Source organism: Medicago sativa, chromosome 2 (genome assembly GCF_051527215.1).
Source record: "Medicago sativa cultivar Bolivia chromosome 2, Bolivia_mono, whole genome shotgun sequence".
In the NCBI taxonomy this organism is placed as follows: Eukaryota; Viridiplantae; Streptophyta; class Magnoliopsida; order Fabales; family Fabaceae; genus Medicago; species Medicago sativa.
The window spans coordinates 29,555,120-29,573,591 of record NC_140750.1 but is presented as its reverse complement, the minus strand read 5'-3'; the positions used below and the strand labels follow the sequence as shown (position 1 = coordinate 29,573,591).

Sequence of the window (18,472 nt, the reverse complement as noted above, 5' to 3'; positions counted from 1 at the left end):
ATTACCCACCTTTGGGATTGATTAATCTTTTAGAAAATCATGATTTATGTTAGTTTAATTTTTATGAAACCTTAGTACCCTAAGCCAATCCTAGTTGATTATATGTTAAAATTTGCCATGATATATGTTTAATTAAGTCTATACAAGTTGTTGGATGTGTTTGGTGCATTACAGGGTCAAATTGGACGAGTTTTGGGTCGAAAATGGCGAAAACCCGCAGCCGAAAGCACCGAAAACGCAAAAGTTCGCAGCGCTGCGCCTGTACAAGGGCGCTAGGCGCCCACACACAGGGAGCCAGCGCTAGGCGCCCCACTCCTGGCGCCAGGCGCCCTAGACAGGACAACCTCCGTGTTGTTCTGCGTTCGGGTGCTTGGGGGCAGTCGCGTGGGGGTCCGTAGCGATCGTTTCGAAGTGTTCTTTGACTGTTTTCACTTATTTTTCTACTGGAACAAACTTGGCTTTGTCAAATCATAAGATTTATAAACGGCTTGGAATTGGGTTTTCGGCACTTTCGGTCTTTAGAAATTATTGAAAATTGCACACATCATCCAATGATCCTTGCATCGATAATCGTGGCAATCTTAGCATGTATTACAAGGATGGCTCAAGAGAGTTTAAGCATGATGGGGTAGCAATGAACTAAGAAAGGGAATGAACGTAGAGCCTCGGCTTAGCTAGTCGAGAAATAGAAAGATAGCATGAATGATATGACAAGTATATGATATGTTTCCCTAGAATGATAAGACGCGAAGTGTATTCTCTTCGCATATGATCAAGTATGCCTTAGCAAGTATGAGTTACCGACAATCGGATCGATCAAGGTTCCGAGGTAAACATGTATGTATGATTATGTCTAACTTATATGCACGACAAGACCATGATTAATATGTGTAGGTGGCATGTCTCTTGCTATCCACATCAGGGGGATACAAGGGGTTCTCGTAATGAGAACGATTCAAGCCGTAAGGGACCCGCATGTCACCGAGTAAGCAAGACGTAGGTGTTCGTGTCTCTTGTTATCCACGCCAGGGGGATACGGGAGGTTCTCGACCTAAGGGGAACGGTTTAAGCCGCAAGGGACCCGCACGACACCGAGGGAGTCCGATGTACGTACATCGGTCATGTATGGGATTGATCTCGGGGTTACTCCACCTGGGACTATCCGTAAAATGAATCAAGATAATAACTGTTTGTTCAACGCTAACCAATTAATGAACTTAGACACGATTATGTTTATTATGATTATGATTATGTTATGTTTATGCTCATGATCGAGCCCATGTATGATTATGTTTAAGAACAAGAACAAGATATGCATCTTCTTTTCGGGAGCTCAATCCATAGGAACTCCACAGTTAAGCGTGCTTGGCTTGGAGTAGTACTAGGATGGGTGACCTACCGGGAAGTTTCCCGGTAAGCATGTGAGTGAGGACAAAGCATGCTGAAAAGACTCGTGTTGGTTTGTGGGGTTAGTCGGCAATCCTGTAAGCAGACTGGGATGTTACAACCTCTTATCCTCTTCCTCTTCCTCACACGGTTCCCCCACACATATGCATTATATACTCTATTTTTATTTTTATTTTTATTTTTGAGAAAATACTATATTTTTACTTATTTATATGCATGTATGTATGCAAATCAAGTTGCTCATTCACACTCATTCATTCACTTTCATTTTCTCTTCTCTCGCACGTCTTTCTTCTCTCTTCCTTTTCTCTTATTTCTTCTCTCTTCTTTATTTTCTTTCACGTGTCTCTCTCTTCTTTCTTCATTCTTCATTCTTCCTTCTTTCTTGTTCTTCATTCTTAATTCTTCCTTCCTTCTCTCTTCTCTTTTCTTTTCAATACCTAGAACTCCTTCAAAATTGATCTCCATGAAACCTTTACTCATGCAACCTCTATACTCTTTCTTTGATTTTAACATCCATCACTCAAAAATTGTATAGAGAATCATAAACTCAAACAACAACTTCTAATAAGGATATGAATCAAATCATTTGGCAAGGATTCATCATCTTTTCTTTTTGGCCTATAACTTCTTTCTCCTTTAGGAACTAAGAACTTTCATTTTTAATTTGTTGTATAAAGGCTTGAAGGAAAATAAATAAATAAATCAATAATTAGAGAGAAGCTAAGAGAACTTGGACATGAAAATTGTTAAAGAAAGATAGATTTATAGAGAGACATAGAAAAGTGTGGTGGATTTACTCTTCTCCTCCCTTGGGTGCCATACGTTGGATTTGTAAGGACTTCTACAATTTCTTTCCTTGTTTATTTTATGGTTTTGCCTCATGATCTCTAAATAGAAAGATTTTAATTACATGATTAATTTTTGGAAGTGAAACCTTAATTGTGCCTTTGATGCTACAAGAGTATTTTGGAACTAATGTTTCTTATCTTTTTTCTGAGCTAAGCTAGTATTATCATAAGACCCCTTTTGTTTAACTTAACTATAATCTCGTTATTTGGTTAAAACTAAAGTATACCATGTTCTTTGTCTTTTCTTTTATTTATATATAAACTCATTTTACGATTGTTTCTTTGAAAACACTTGCTTAAAGTTCTTTAGTCCCTTGTACTTGTAAGTAACTTGGTTCTAATTTTCATTCTTTTCTTTTTATTGTCTACTACTTTAATTCATTTATTATTAAAAGAAGTTTCACCCTTGTTCTTTTCAACTGTTCGGCTTTCTTTTTTATTTTAAATTCTCAAGTGGCTTCTTCCCTACCCATATACATAGAGACCTACAACTTGAAGAAAAGAAAAATAGTATATGGACATATTGGACTTTGATTTTTACTTCAAACCATCACAAACAAAGTATAACTATGTAGGTTAAGTAAAATAAAAATAGTAAATTGAGTTATTTGATTTATAGAGTAGTCATAAACTTTGGAAAGGACATTTATTTTTAGTGTGAAAAATAGATTATGGAGTATGATTATATTTTTACTAGTTTTGATAATTTTAAGGAAAACTTAAAGTTACCTTTCTTACTACTTTTAGTCTAAAACTAATGATTTGAGTTAGTAACCTAAAATGAATAGTTATTAGACACTAAATATGCTATTATTCTTAAGACTTTAGAGAGAATAGTGTTTGGGCTGTGTTTATTTTCAAAACGCAACATTTGTAGAAAAAATTATTGTACCTTGTCTTTTTAATCCTTTTACATGAAAAAATGATTATGATCTCAATTGTTTTAAAAACAATCAAAAATAATATTCATGACATTGCTGATAATTTTAGTTTGCGCGTTTAAAGTTTTAACGGAATTAACGAAGTTCGGAAAGCGACATAAAATCAAATGAGATTCTCTCGAATTCTTCTTTTAAATTTAATTACAAAAACGTTAAGATCATAATAATTTAAGGTTGGTTTAAAATAAGATAACCTTGATTAAAGTTAGAAAAGTTTTCTTGTTTAAGAGTTATTTTGAAGTGTTAATTTATATTTGAAAAAGAAAACCATATTCTTGATCTTATTCTTCAATCTTCAAAATCGTGTCCTCCTTGGATATAAAAAAAGGGTCAAGTTTTATTTTTCTTGTTCCCTCTCTCAAGTCAGTTCATCTCTCTATGCTTCTTTAGTTTCCTTTTTCCTTTCTCTTGAATTTTGGTGTTGTAAGTTTTAACAGAAGAGTGAGAGTTGGGGAAATGAGTAAGATAATAAATAAAGGCCTTTACTTGGAGGGCTATTAGTGTGAGAACAAAATTTGGAATATCACCTTTGCGAATGCTATTGGGTTCTTGAGGGATTTTGACGTCTAACAGAAATAAAAGGGAAACAACTATTTATTTGGATGAAAACCTATTCGAGGTAAGGGCACCTATCCTTTTGTAGATATATTTATATATGATAAATTGATATGTATAATTTCTCCGTATTTTCATACGTGATGGATGATGCTTAATTTCCAAGGTGAATAAATGATTATATATGTGCAATCTTTTATGCATGAGATAAATTCTTTACATATGCTTATGCTAAAATTGAGATATGTAAGTTGTTGCATTAGCATATAAGGGGAATCGTATGCTCATGCATTTCATAGTAAACGTGGCCACCAGAGAGGAGTCACGAGGTGCACACCGGAGAGGTGGCACGGGGTGCGTTGAAGACCACCTTATCCCGTAGTGGATCATTGAGTCTGATAGATGGGTAGATAGTCATCTCCTTATGTGGAGTTGCCACAACCCTCTGCGGAGGTGTATTAAGTCCGGAATCATTTGCATGTGAAGTCCTGTGATAGGCTTCACACTCATGTAGAGTCTGCATTTTTAGGTTAAATGTGCAGTTTATATGTTGCTCGTTTCTGTACGTGAGTTAGATTGAGATCTCTAATTCACGTATAATGTTTTATCTGTTTATGTTTCCTGTATATTTGTTATTTTCGGATTGGTAACCCTTTCAGTGGATATGTGGGCTATATGCCATTAGATTTTGATGATTCTGAAGGAAGCCGAGATACGACGGAAGAAGATGACGATTCCACTTCCCCGGATGAGTGGACTATTTCGTCTTAGGGATTCGACCAGCCACATAATCAGTAGGGAGAAAGCTTCCAGGATGGTGTCATATGTAGGTCCAATACCCAACTTTCTTTATTTTTATAGTAAGATCAGCTTAGTGGTCCTGTCAATTTTAGATAAAATTTTGGATAGGAAACTTTCCCTCTGCTTAGGGATGTAATTGTGTCTTGTAAATTATTCCGTTGCCAAACAAAGCTCTATATAACTCTGACGTTTATTTTAAAAAGTAACCTTTAGTTTATTTTGTTAATAAGAGTCTATGACTCGAGTTTATAAAGGTTTTATTTATTCTTTCGTTAAAAAAAACAGACACAATTTTTGGTGCTAAAAACGGGGCGTTACATTGTGGTATCAGAGCTTTGGTTGACTTTTCTTAGAGTCCTTGAGTCGTTTGTCCTAAGTTGATCAATAGTTGGGTTTAGTGGGAGAAATTTGTTTGGAGTTTTGTTGTACTCTGAACTTTTTTTCCCTTTTGTGAAGCAAGTTTTGCTTCATGTAGTCGATCGTTTCTTAGCTGAAACAAGTACGTCTAGTACTTATGTGGTAAGGTATCCCTTGGTGTTGAGTTTTATAGGAACTTGGTGGGTTAGAGAGGTAAATAATGTTCCGAAGTTGGAAGAATTGTATGGGGAAAGTCGTTCACTCATATCTATGAATTGCGTAAATCGCTTGAAGTTGATAGTAACCAACTTCCTTTTGCCCTGGTATTATCTAAAAGACTAAAGTTCTAAACTTTAAACCCTTCATTGTTCCCGTATAGAAAAATATTGTTTAAAGAGAGGGAATTTCTGGTAAATATAATTGTTTTTACCCCTACATTCTATCGAGATTATTCTCGAAGTGGATTGTATATCATTTCATTAAGTCACGTTGAAGGGAACATCTCTTCTTACCTACTGTTATAGTGTGTATAGATGTCAATACCTTAAGTTAAAATGGTTCGAGATCATCACTTCATGGGTCCTTAAAGAAAAATATATTTGTGTTAATTTAAGGATGGAGTTAAAAACTATAGTGTTAGAATCTAGGCGCCCGAGGGGTCTTAGTAATTAGTGGAAATATTTCCCAAATGAAGCGAATGTTATTTAGTTAAAGCGTAAAATTGCTAAAGATAAGCTCATAAAGTGTAGTTTTAAATATTATGTCGGTGAATTTTAGAGGATGATATGGTGAGAGGAATACCTCCAAGAGAATTTTTTAGTAGTACTAAGCCTTTTGTTGTTGTTTACGACTAATAGAATATTCACATCCCTAAGTTTCGAGGACGAAACTCTTTTTAGGGGGGTAGTATTGTAAGACCCGTAATTTTAGAAAAGAAATAAATATTAATAATATAATAATATGTTTCCATATTTATTTTAATTGTTGTTTAAGTAAAAATAAATAAATACCTTCACCGATAAATTTTATCGCTACTCGAATATTTTGTAGTTTTTGTCGCGATAGCGACTCATGATAAATTTTTCGAAAAATTTCTCGAGAATTTAATTTTCAGTCTCTTCCAGAAACGAAAATTTTACCGCGCTTAATTTTCAAAACAAACTCCGTTTTATACGAAATTTTTTGTATAGACTCATAAAATTATTTATGATAGATTTATGCAATAAAAATATTTTTCCCATCGAAATTTTTCTCATAAGAACCAAATGTAACTAGTAAAGTCAAATGTAGATTGGCTTTAAAGAAAATATCTATCTACCTCTTATCCTCTTCCTCTTCCTCACACGGTTCCCCCACACATATGCATTATATACTCTATTTTTATTTTTATTTTTATTTTTATTTTTGAGAAAATACTATATTTTTACTTATTTATATGCATGTATGTATGCAAATCAAGTTGCTCATTCACACTCATTCATTCACTTTCATTTTCTCTTCTCTCTCACGTCTTTCTTCTCTCTTCCTTTTCTCTTATTTCTTCTCTCTTCTTTATTTTCTTTCACGTGTCTCTCTCTTCTTTCTTCATTCTTCCTTCTTTCTTGTTCTTCATTCTTAATTCTTCCTTCCTTCTCTCTTCTCTCTTTTCTTTTCAATACCTAGAACTCCTTCAAAATTGATCTCCATGAAACCTTTACTCATGCAACCTCTATACTCTTTCTTTGATTTTAGGCTTAATTAATGATTTGGTCCCTTAAGTTATTTGTTGGTTACATTTTGGTCCCATAAGTTATTAACGTTACAATTTGGTCCCTTAAGTTACTTTTTGGTTTCGTTTTGGTCCCTTAACTATTAAAAGTTTCGTTTTGGTCCCTTAACTTATTTTTTGATTTCGTTTTGGTCCCTTAACTTATTTTTTGGTTTCGTTTTGGTCCCTTAACTCTTCTTCCGTCAACCACTTTGGTCCTTTACGCTAGAATGAATGTATTAGAGTTAAGGGACCAAAACTAAACCAAAAAATAAGTTAAGGGACCAAAACGAAACCAAAAAAATAAGTTAAGGGACCAAAACGAAACCAAAAAATAAGTTAAGGGACCAAAACGAAACTTTTAATAGTTAAGGGACCAAAACGAAACCAAAAAGTAACTTAAGGGACCAAATTGTAACGTTAATAACTTATGGGACCAAAATGTAACCAACAAATAACTTAAGGGACCAAAAGAGTAATTAAGCCTTGATTTTAACATCCATCACTCAAAAATTGTATAGAGAATCATAAACTCAAACAACAACTTCTAATAAGGATATGAATCAAATCATTTGGCAAGGATTCATCCTCTTTTCTTTTTGGCCTATAACTTCTTTCTCCTTTAGGAACTAAGAACTTTCATTTTTAATTTGTTGTATAAAGGCTTGAAGGAAAATAAATAAATAAATAATTAGAGAGAAGCTAAGAGAACTTGGACATGAAAATTGTTAAAGAAAGATAGATTTATAGAGAGATATAGAAAAGTGTGGTGGATTTACTCTTCTCCTCCCTTGGGTGCCATACGTTGGATTTGTAAGGACTTCTTCTACAATTTCTTTCCTTGTTTATTTTATGGTTTTGCCTCATGATCTCTAAATAGAAAGATTTTAATTACATGATTAATTTTTGGAAGTGAAACCTTAATTGTGCCTTTGATGCTACAAGAGTATTTTGGAACTAATGTTTCTTATCTCTTTTCTAAGCTAAGCTAGTATTATCATAAGATCCCTTTTGTTTAACTTAACTAATGTCTCGTTATTTGGTTAAAAATAAAGGATACCATGTTCTTTGTTTTTTCTTTTATTTATTTATAAACTCATTTTACGATTGTTTCTTTGTTTCTTTGAAAACACTTGCTTAAAGTTCTTTAGTCCCTTGTACTTGTAAGTAACTTGGTTCTAATTTTCATTCTTTTCTTTTTATTGTCTACTACTTTAATTCATTTATTATTAAAAGAAGTTTCACCCTTGTTCTTTTCAACTGTTCGGCTTTCTTTTTTATTTTAAATTCTCAAGTGGCTTCTTCCCTACCCATATACATAGAGACCTACAACTTGAAGAAAAGAAAAATAGTATATGGACATATTGGACTTTGATTTTTACTTCAAACCATCACAAACAAAGTATAACTATGTAGGTTAAGTAAAATAAAAATAGTAAATTGAGTTATTTGATTTATAGAGTAGTCATAAACTTTGGAAAGGACATTTATTTTTAGTGTGAAAAATAGATTATGGAGTATGATTATATTTTTACTAGTTTTGATAATTTTAAGGAAAACTTAAAGTTACCTTTCTTACTACTTTTAGTGTAAAACTAATGATTTGAGTTAGTAACCTAAAATGAATAGTTATTAGACACTAAATGTGCTATTATTCTTAAGACTTTAGAGAGAATAGTGTTTGGGCTGTGTTTATTTTCAAAACGCAACATTTGTAGAAAAAATTATTGTACCTTGTCTTTTTAATCCTTTTACATGAAAAAATGATTATGATCTCAATTGTTTTAAAAACAATCAAAAATAATATTCATGACATTGCTGATAATTTTAGTTTGCGCGTTTAAAGTTTTAACGGAATTAACGAAGTTCGGAAAGCCACATAAAATCAAATGAGATTCTCTCGAATTCTTCTTTTAAATTTAATGACAAAAACGTTAAGATCATAATAATTTAAGGTTGGTTTAAAATAAGATAACCTTGATTAAAGTTCGAAAAGTTTTCTTGTTTTAGAGTAATTTTGAAGTGTTAATTTATATTTGAAAAAGAAAACCATATTCTTGATCTTATTCTTCAATCTTCAAAATTGTGCCCCCCTTGGATATAAAAAAAGGGTCAAGTTTTATTTTTCTTGCTTCCTCTCTCAAGTCAGTTCATCTCTCTATGCTTCTTTAGTTTCCTTTTTCCTTTCTCTTGAATTTTGGTGTTGTAAGCTTTAAGAGAAGAGTGAGAGTTGCGGAAATGAGTAAGATAATAAATAAATGCCTTTACTTGGAGGGCTATTAGTGTGAGAACAAAATTTGGAATATCACCTTTGCGAATGCTATTGGGTTCTTGAGGGATTTTGACGTCTAACAGAAATAAGAGGGAAACAACTATTTATTTGGATGAAAACCTATTCGAGGTAAGGGCACCTATCCTTTTGTAGATATATTTATATATGATAAATTAATATGTATAATTTCTCCGTATTTTCATACGTGATGGATGATGCTTAATTTCCAAGGTGAATAAATGATTATATATGTGCAATCTTTTATGCATGAGATAAATTATTTACATATGCTTATGCTAAAATTGAGATATGTAAGTTGTTGCATTAGCATATAAGGGGAATCGTATGCTCATGCATTTCATAGTAAACGTGGCCACCAGAGAGGAGTCACGAGGTGCACACCGGAGAGGTGGCACGGGGTGCGTTGAAGACCACCTTATCCCGTAGTGGATCATTGAGTCTGATAGATGGGTAGATACTCATCTCCTTATGTGGAGTTGCCACAACCCTCTGCGGAGGTGTATTAATTCCGGAATCATTTGCATGTGATGTCCTGTGATAGGCTTCACACTCATGTAGTCTGCATTTTTAGGCTAAATGTGCATTGTTATAGTTTATATGTTGCTCATTTCTGTACGTGAGTTAGATTGAGATCTCTAATTCACGTATAATGTTTTATCTGTTTATGTTTCCTGTATATTTGTTATTTTCGGATTGGTGACCCTTTCAGTGGATATGTGGGCTATATGCCATTAGATTTTGATGATTCTGAAGGAAGCCGAGATACGACGGAAGAAGATGACGATTCCACCTCCCCGGATGAGTGGACTATTTCGTCTTAGGGATTTGACCAGCCACATAATCAGTAGGGAGAAAGCTTCAAGGATGGTGTCATATGTAGGTCCAATACCCAATTTTTGGTGCTAAAAACGGGGCGTTACATTAGGCATATGCTTTTCTGCTTCTTTATGAAAACACTATATTTTTATCCAAAATTCAAATATATATGTTATTTTGACAAAAATATCAATGCATATATTCATCTATGAGTTAAATTATTATTTATATTTCATAATGATTTCTACATCAAAATATTAATTAATTATGAAATGTATTATACTTTTAAAAATGTTCTTTTGTCTAAGCATCGTCATTTTTATTATTACACTAGACAATGCTTTGCATCTTTAATATTTGAATCTATAAATGTAATAGTGATAATTAACCATCAACAATATATTAACTATTTATCAAACATATAATCATTTTGGTCATTTGACATCTATCTAATAATCTATAATAATTATATTCTACCAAACTAGAAAGATAATGTACCTTTGCCACAAGTCCGTTATGTTTATATGGACGTTTGGAAAATTATTTTTCTAAAGCTAATACTAGCGCGATTTAAAAGATTGTTTTATATTTCATAACTCTGCACATAGTTTACAATCAATAATTTATCCAAGATGCTTATTCAAATGTGAAAATAATATTTCAACTGCTCCTAACTCAAAGAAAAAGAGAAGTCCCTATGGTGCTTTTTATATTTTGATCAACATATTGTGGTTGTTACTTACAATAGAATACCGCTTATTTTCTGTATTTGGTTTGCATCGTGATTCATATTATGTTTCTTAAAATAAGTTGAACTATAAAATACTCATGGTGTTTATGGTAGAAAGATGCCCACTTCATTCGGTGATCCTCAACAGCTGTAATAACCCGCTCTTTATCTAATGGAATTTTTATCTGTCAAATGTATCATGGAAAGCGAGTATGAAGGAGAATGTTAAACACGATGGAAGATAATATCATGTAATATCAGTCAAGCATGGACTTATGTATCAGTGTCAGGTAAACACGACTAAGGTGAAGGACGAAGTGGTAAAAAGCCGCAAGTGGCTATATAAGGCCACAAGGGCCATTTTCCTTCATTTTCTCATCACTTTCTCTCTCTAGGTTTTTGAGAAGAAAGTTTCTCCTCCTTCTCTCTCTCTAGGCCGCCCCCATCCTTCCTTCTTTAAGGCATCAAAGCTTCACAAAACATGAAGTTGGTGATCTATATGGGTTGTAGAAGCTTCTTGGACAAGGAAACATCAAGAGGAAGAGGTTTTGCCATGATTTGAGGAATTTGGAGATTAGGGTTTGATCTTGAGGAAGCTAGGAACTTGAAGGAAATGCAAGAAACAGGTTTAGGTGAGTTCTATAGTTAGTTTACCACCTTTGGGTTGTGTAAATTCATGTTAGAAAGTATAGATTTATGTTAATGAGGGGTTTAGAACCCTAATGTACTTTTAGCCAATTCTTGTTGATTTGTTGTTAATTTGCCATAAAATATGTTTATAAATGATTCTATATGTTGCTGGATGTTTATGGTGCATTGTAGGATCGATTCGGACGAGTTTTGGGTCAAAATTGCAAATTTTACACCACAGACCCGAAGAAACTCGCTATTAGCGAAATATTTCGCTAATACTTCAGACAGAAATAAGCTCCAAGGTCGCTAATAGCGAACTTGTCTGGACATGCCAACATGCTTTTGGTTGTTGGCCCATTTTAGGGCCGGTGGTGAAATCCGAAGCTTTTCTTTCGACGTTTTACAACTTTATAACCCCAAAACAATATCTAGGCAATGCACATAACATCAAATGATTCTTGAAACGGAAATCATGGCAACCTTAACATGAATGGCAAGAATGGCATATGAGAGTTTAAGTCGTTTTACTCGGGTAGACGATGAACTAAGAAAGGGAATGAATGTAAAGCCTCGACTTAGTCGTTGAGAACTAGAAAGATAGCATGAATCCCTAAGTATGACTAGTATAGGAATGTGAATGCATATGTAAGTAAGATGCGAAGTGTATTTCCTTCGCATATGATTAAGTATGAACATGAATGAATATGAAGGTAGTTTATCATTAATCGGATCGACCCCAGATCCGAGGTAAACGAGTATGCATGTATAGGTTAGAAACCTTCCATGAATGTTAAGACTAAGACTTAATGAATGAAGTAGGTGGCATGAGAAACGGGATAAGCTCCGCAAGGGGGGCCTGCGTGTCACTGAGTGTAGGTGTCGTGTCTTTTGTATTCCTTCCAAGGATGGATGCAAGAGGTTCTCCAAGGGGAATGTTTAAGCCGTAAGGGACCCGCACGTCACTGAGGGAGGTATGGGATTGTACTTGGGGCTACTCCATCCCGGGGCTCTCCGTAAAATGAATCAAGACAATGAATGTTTGTTCAACGCTAGCATAATGAATGTATGAACGATTATGATTATGTATGATATGATATGTTTATGATGACGATAGCTAAGAACAAGTCGTGCAATAGAACAAGATAAGAATGTTATACCGAAGACGATCTTAAGGTTCCATAATCGTCGGGTTTAGAATCGTGTCATGAAAATGTTATGTTAAGTCTTGATGCGTATATCGTATCTTGAGATTGCGATTCTAGGATCCATTAACCCCCATGGAACGTATATGATAAAAGGACTCATGACGAGTAAGATGAACCTATGATGGGTCTATTATGCACTACCGTCTAGGAAAGCAAGTCCCCACACACGTATAATCAACCGCCAGGTTGTATTGTAGACACGTGGTGACCGTAGGTTTTCGCCGTGGTTGCCTATATCCTAGGATTAGGTGAAACTCACTGAGACATTATGTCTCATCCCAATCCTTATTTGTTTCAGATAAGCAGGATGATATGCAAGCTTGAAGTCGGATGGATATCTCATCAAGTGCGCGTTCGTATCACTGCAGGATGTTATGGATGTCAAGGATGCATTTTCTATGTATGGACGAGATGTATTGTATTTTTGTTTGAGAGAACGCAAATTTTTGTATGAATATTCATTCGTTTGTAATGTATGTTGTAAATTTTTAATGTATCCAGTACTAAAGATAACGCGCATGCTAAACTTCCTAGGTACGTTTAGTATGGGTGTTACAACAGCTGACACATGTGAACGACATATCATATTTGGTACATGGATCTGTCAATGTCTTTCGCAATGTGTATTTAATTTGTAACAAAATGAAGCAACCATTCGATCTCTATTTCTTCATGTCTTAACAACACATCATGTTTAAAATAGAATCCGCTACCATCAATAGTGAGATACTTAGGAGGTTGTAATAAATACGATTTATTTTACGATGTTTGTAAGAGTCAAAGTTAGTCGGCTTGTAGGGTTCTTTTTTAATTACATATTACAACCTGTAAGTTTCCCCATTACTATGTACCTCTGTTTAAGACTTTTGTATTACCACGTCTATAGCCACAACGACTTTTAAACATATCAAAGAAGTTATTCCGTAACTATATTGTACAACTCTAAATATTCAACCACTCTCATAATAAAGGTAAAAGATCATATGCTAGAGATCATATCCGAGAATGGTTTATTCTTTAATGACTTTTTGATAAACTTTTTAAGCCATTCTTATTTAATAATAACAAGCTTTTGAAAAAATAAAGTAAACAATAATAGAAAATAATTAAATTATAGATTAATGAGATTATAAACGAATATTCATTTTTATAAACAATGTATTTTTTATAAGCATTGGGTCATTGAAATTATAAATTGGATGGTTATTTTTACATACTAGCTTATTGTTCTCGACTATCTAGGTAAAGGCTCTACATATTCCCCAAAGCCTAGAGATCATATGCTACCCAAGCGTATAACTTGTCGTCCCATTCTTGTATGTCATGCTTCACCAATCTATTGTAATCGTTGCTTCCTAATTCTTTATAAAGTGGCTTGAAACATTGGCAAGGAACCATTGGATTGGAGGGATTTATGTTTATAATAAATCATTGAAAAACTGGACAGAAACAGTCGCTGCTTGCCCGAAACGAGTCATTTACACGTTTCTATGCTGTCATTCCCGCCCTGGCGACATAAATCTTGCCATGGCAACATCAATTAAAAAAAACAGACATTCTATGGCCAGATTCCCGCCATGGCGACACTTGGCGTGCTTGGCGAGCCATGACAGTGCAGAAACGTGAAAACAACATTTTTTTTCCCAAAAAGCTCCAATTTCAATGACCCAATGCATATTTCAACCCTAATAATCATGTAAACACTTAAAACAACATAAGGAGGCAAGGATTAACAAGATTAATGAACATGGCATGGAAAAGGGTAAAATCATAACCTAGTATCTCATATTTCCTTTCATTAATAAACACATAATTCCAATGGTGGGTTCTATCTAAGAACTCACCTTAACTATCATCAAGTTAACACAACTTCAAGCCTTGATTTCATGCATGCAATCCAAACCCTAGAGCATGTAACTCCTATCAAAGAGTATCCAATATTTGGAGAGGTTGAAGCTAATCCATTCTTGATGAAACTTCATGCATAGCCATCTATTGAGCCATTACTAATCCAAACCCTAGTTTCTTGTTTACATATCTTAAGGATAGAAGGAGAATCCAATCTTGAATCAAGCCTCAATCTTCCTTACACAAGCTAATACTACATTGATCTTGCATAACCATGATTTACCATATGAAAAGGATGAATCCATGAGGAGAGGGAGAGTGAGCCATGTTTCTTAGAGAGAAGAGAGGGCAAATTTTCAGATTTCTACATTTAGAGAGAGAGAAGAAGTATGTGTAAATGAAGAATTTGGGACCTAGAACCTTTATATACTCTTTGTGTACAATTACAGAAATGCCCTTTGTCTTAAAACACGCTTAACTTGATACCGGTAACTGAACATGTGCTTGATCGACACTGCATGATCACATCCTTCGTTACATTAATCTTGTATGGACATTTATTCTTTGACATTCATTTATCTGATAAAATCCAATACTGACGAGTGGGATGTTACACTCCACCCCCTTAAAGAAATTTCGTCCTCGAAATTTAGAGATTTCTTCATAACTGCAGCGACTAATGCATAACATCCCTGTTTCTAGTTCTATGACGTTTGATGATACATGGCCAAAAGAATCCGAAGTATACTTCTCCCACCGAAACAAGTTATACACCCGGACTCAATCCATATATTATCGGATATGATTCTTTTAATTCTTGAAAGTCTACCCAAAACCTAGAATTATATTGAAATATCGAGCTTGAAACTTGTCCTTGCTGCATGTTGGACTAGTTACCTTGGGTCCGTAGCCTACCCGCTTGACAGTAACTAATCACATCACTGACTTATTAATAACTGGAACACTCAGGATTTGCCTTTTTAATGGGGTCCTAATGGAATCCAGGTTTGCCCTGCAGTGCTTACTTGCGTCTGAAGTATCCTGTTGTTCATGCACATACTCAATCCATTCTTGCCATAACCATTTATGTCTACTGATATATCATTGAATCGATACTTCGGGGTGTCTGAATAGGTCCACATAACTTGAACACAATTCTCTTAACTATGAAAGTGTCTGAATTTCTAAACTTAAGCATAACTTATAGGAACACACGATCTTCCTTATTGAATTTTAAGGCCTCGCCTCTTATCTCTGCAGTGTAACCGACGACTCTGTGTAACTCTTATCTTTCTTAGATGCTTAGGAAAATTTCCAAGTCTTGTCTTAAATTCCGATTCGATGTGAATTTACAGCAACTGATATAAACTTGACATGGAGAAACAAAATCACTAAACTACTATTCTGACAATCGTGATCAAATCCCATCGTTCACATATCCTTGAAATTCCTAATTTAAACCACTTATACTTGAATACCTTAGCAAGGTTCTAAACATCTCGCACAATTTCTTCAACAAACACTGTTATTTCCTGGTTAACCTTAACTTCTCAAAGGATCCAATCATTGAGCGGTTCACCCTTAAACGCTAACTCCAAAACCATCCCACAAGGCTTAGCATACTATTCGGAAATAACTTTTACATCTCCATACTCTCGAGTGTCATGTCTTGTTTACTGATAACAATACTAGCCTGATGTGTTTCTTTTGAGAAAACTTTTAATATTAGCACATGGGTCCTTGGAATGAAAAGGTAATTAGTTTTAAAGAGACATCGTGAAACTGAGCCCATGACGGCACTGCAGAACTACCGGACGAGTCAACACATTTTTAGAAAGTTGTGCAGTTCGTCTCAAGCTCCAGTGTGGTGTTTGCACATGGAGCTCAATATATATGTGCCTTCGCCGTACTTGGGTCATGTCTTGTTGGCTCTTAGCCGGCCCGGAACAATTTCATTTTTTTGTTAAAATTGTTTAATTCTCTGAACATGTAGAATTCTGTGATTTTTATGTTAATTTTTCTTAATTAACCTGCCTTAGGCTTAGGGGAGCTTACAAACCTCACCTTCTGATAAGTTAGGTTAATTGACAAGGACAATTGTTCTTTTAAATACATAAGTTTGTCATCATCTAAAAGGGAGAAATTGTTGAACCAATATGGGTTTTAGAATAATATATCTAAAGTATTGGTGATAACATTATAAAAGAACAATTGGATACTCTAAAGTTTGTTTAAGTCTGTAGGACCATATAATTAACTATTGACTATGAAGTCAACATTTTGGCCCTAAAAGACTATGTTTTGAACAAATAAAAACAATTTTAGTGTCCAACAGAAGCTCTGATGAAAAAGCTCTGATCTGAAGGTGGTTAACAAAAAGTCAAAGCTTTGAACAAAGTACTCGTCAAGTTGTGAAGTCAGAGTTGTGATATGAAGGATTTATTCAACAGTCAACCCTTTGATGAACATCTAACCCATTTTGTTTTATTCTGAAGAAACGTCACTGTCTATGTTCAGTAGTACTTTTTGTCCTTCGTGAATTAAAAAAAGACACATTGAAGAAACAAACAAATCTCTTGAAATGCAAATTGGATGCAACAAATAATTCCCAAAGAAGCAAATAAATTATGAATTACTCTTCAATTGAAAAATCCAAATTTGGCAAAGAATTTGAAATCAAACGACAATTCTCAAGGAAGCTTGATGTGTTGACACTCTCTTCAAACTCTATTCAAATCTTCTATAAAAAGGACCTTAAGTGTTTGAAGGAAAATATAGAAGAGGCGCAATTAAAAGTGCCAAAACCCTGATCAAGTTTCTAGTGCAAAGACACTTAGATAAATTCCTATAAACTTTCATCTTAGAATTTCTTAAGTGTTTTAAAATCATTTGTAATAAGCTTAAATTAGTTTATCTCTCTTTGAGTATGAAGTTTAAACAAACATCAATTTTTTGTAAACTTTGATCATGTTGGATTGAAGAAAGTCCTCAAGGTGAGGCAAAAAATCTTAGACATGGTGTCTAATTAATTTTTAATCAAGATTGATTATATAGTGAAAAAATCTCTCAAATGTGAGGGGACCTGACATAATTCCTAGTTGTGGGTTGAACCAGAATAAATATATGTGTTGATTTTTCTCTCTATCTCTGTTGCTTTTTTTTTTCCCTATCCTCTCATCTGTTTTAAGATAGAAAAGATTTTTAAAAAAAAACCAACACAATTCAACTCTCTTTCTTCTATTTTTCTCACCTTCATTGTCTACGACACGCTCGATATAATTGAGTTACTAGTTTAGAGACCCGGCGTTGCACGGGTTAGATATTAAATAAGTTTTATAAGTTTGTATGCACGAATACACGTGTCAGTATATTGGATTGAATTTATTTAAATTTACAATTATAATAATATCATAAAAATAAATATAAATGATGAGATGAATGTCCAATGCAAGAATAAAAAGTGTAACAAAATCAATAATGAATTAGTCCAAGTGGTAAGAGTTGTGGGTCCCTTTAAACATGTAATCATGGGTTTGTTTCGTTGCCCATGCGTATAAGAGAGAAAAATCGATTGAAAGGGAAGGAAGTGGTTGAAATATATATATATATATATATATATATATATATATATATATATATATATATCAAAGTATATGTATGAGAAATAATAAAATTGGTGTTTGGCAAACCTAAAGAAGGAAAAATGTTAGATGAAAAGAAGGTTTGGTAAAATATGTAAATATGTGATTAACGAAAATTTATTTATTTATAGTTAACATTTGCATTAGAATATGCTGCTAAAGGATAACATAATAACTAATCGAACCTTTTTTTTTAATAAAAAAAAAACTAATCGAACCTTTTTTTCCTCAAACATAAAAACTAATTGAATGATATAGTGCTAAAAGATTAGTAATAACTAATTGAAGCTTCTTTTCCTAAAAACAAATAAACAAATTAGAGTCTTTTAATCATAAAATAAGATCGTATATGTAAACTTTGTTGAAAGTATTATGTGTAGTTTGTTGAGATATTTCTGCTGCATAAAATATTAGAAATTCAATAAAAATTTAAAGAAAATATTGAGTGGATAAGATCAAAATGTTGTTGAGATATTTATGTTAAATAAAATATGGTTAATTAAGTTTTTAATCCCTATAAATATTCACAACTTTGTTTTTAGCCCCTATAAAATAAAATCACACTTTTTAGTCCCTGTGACATTTTCCTTGAGCATTTTAGGAATCAAAAATGTTGATGAAATTTTTTTGTAGGGACTAAAAATGCT

At 33.7% G+C, this 18,472-nt stretch overlaps 3 long non-coding RNA genes across 3 annotated transcripts; 2 read left to right on the top strand and 1 right to left on the bottom strand.

The window, feature by feature from the left end:
• The first annotated feature begins 1,645 nt into the window (after positions 1–1,645).
• On the top strand, positions 1,646–4,742 carry LOC146946080 (uncharacterized). Its single transcript, XR_015026605.1, has 2 exons — positions 1,646–3,818; positions 4,440–4,742. It is a non-coding gene; the product is annotated as an uncharacterized LOC146946080 (long non-coding RNA).
• A 1,740-nt stretch (positions 4,743–6,482) lies between these two features.
• On the bottom strand, positions 6,483–12,636 carry LOC146946079 (uncharacterized). The gene is made up of 2 exons (XR_015026604.1): positions 7,157–12,636; positions 6,483–6,644 (listed from the first exon to the last, which is right to left on the bottom strand). It is a non-coding gene; the product is annotated as an uncharacterized LOC146946079 (long non-coding RNA).
• On the top strand, positions 10,964–13,179 carry LOC146946078 (uncharacterized). Its single transcript, XR_015026603.1, has 2 exons — positions 10,964–11,130; positions 12,635–13,179. It is a non-coding gene; the product is annotated as an uncharacterized LOC146946078 (long non-coding RNA).
• The last annotated feature ends 5,293 nt before the right edge of the window (positions 13,180–18,472 follow it).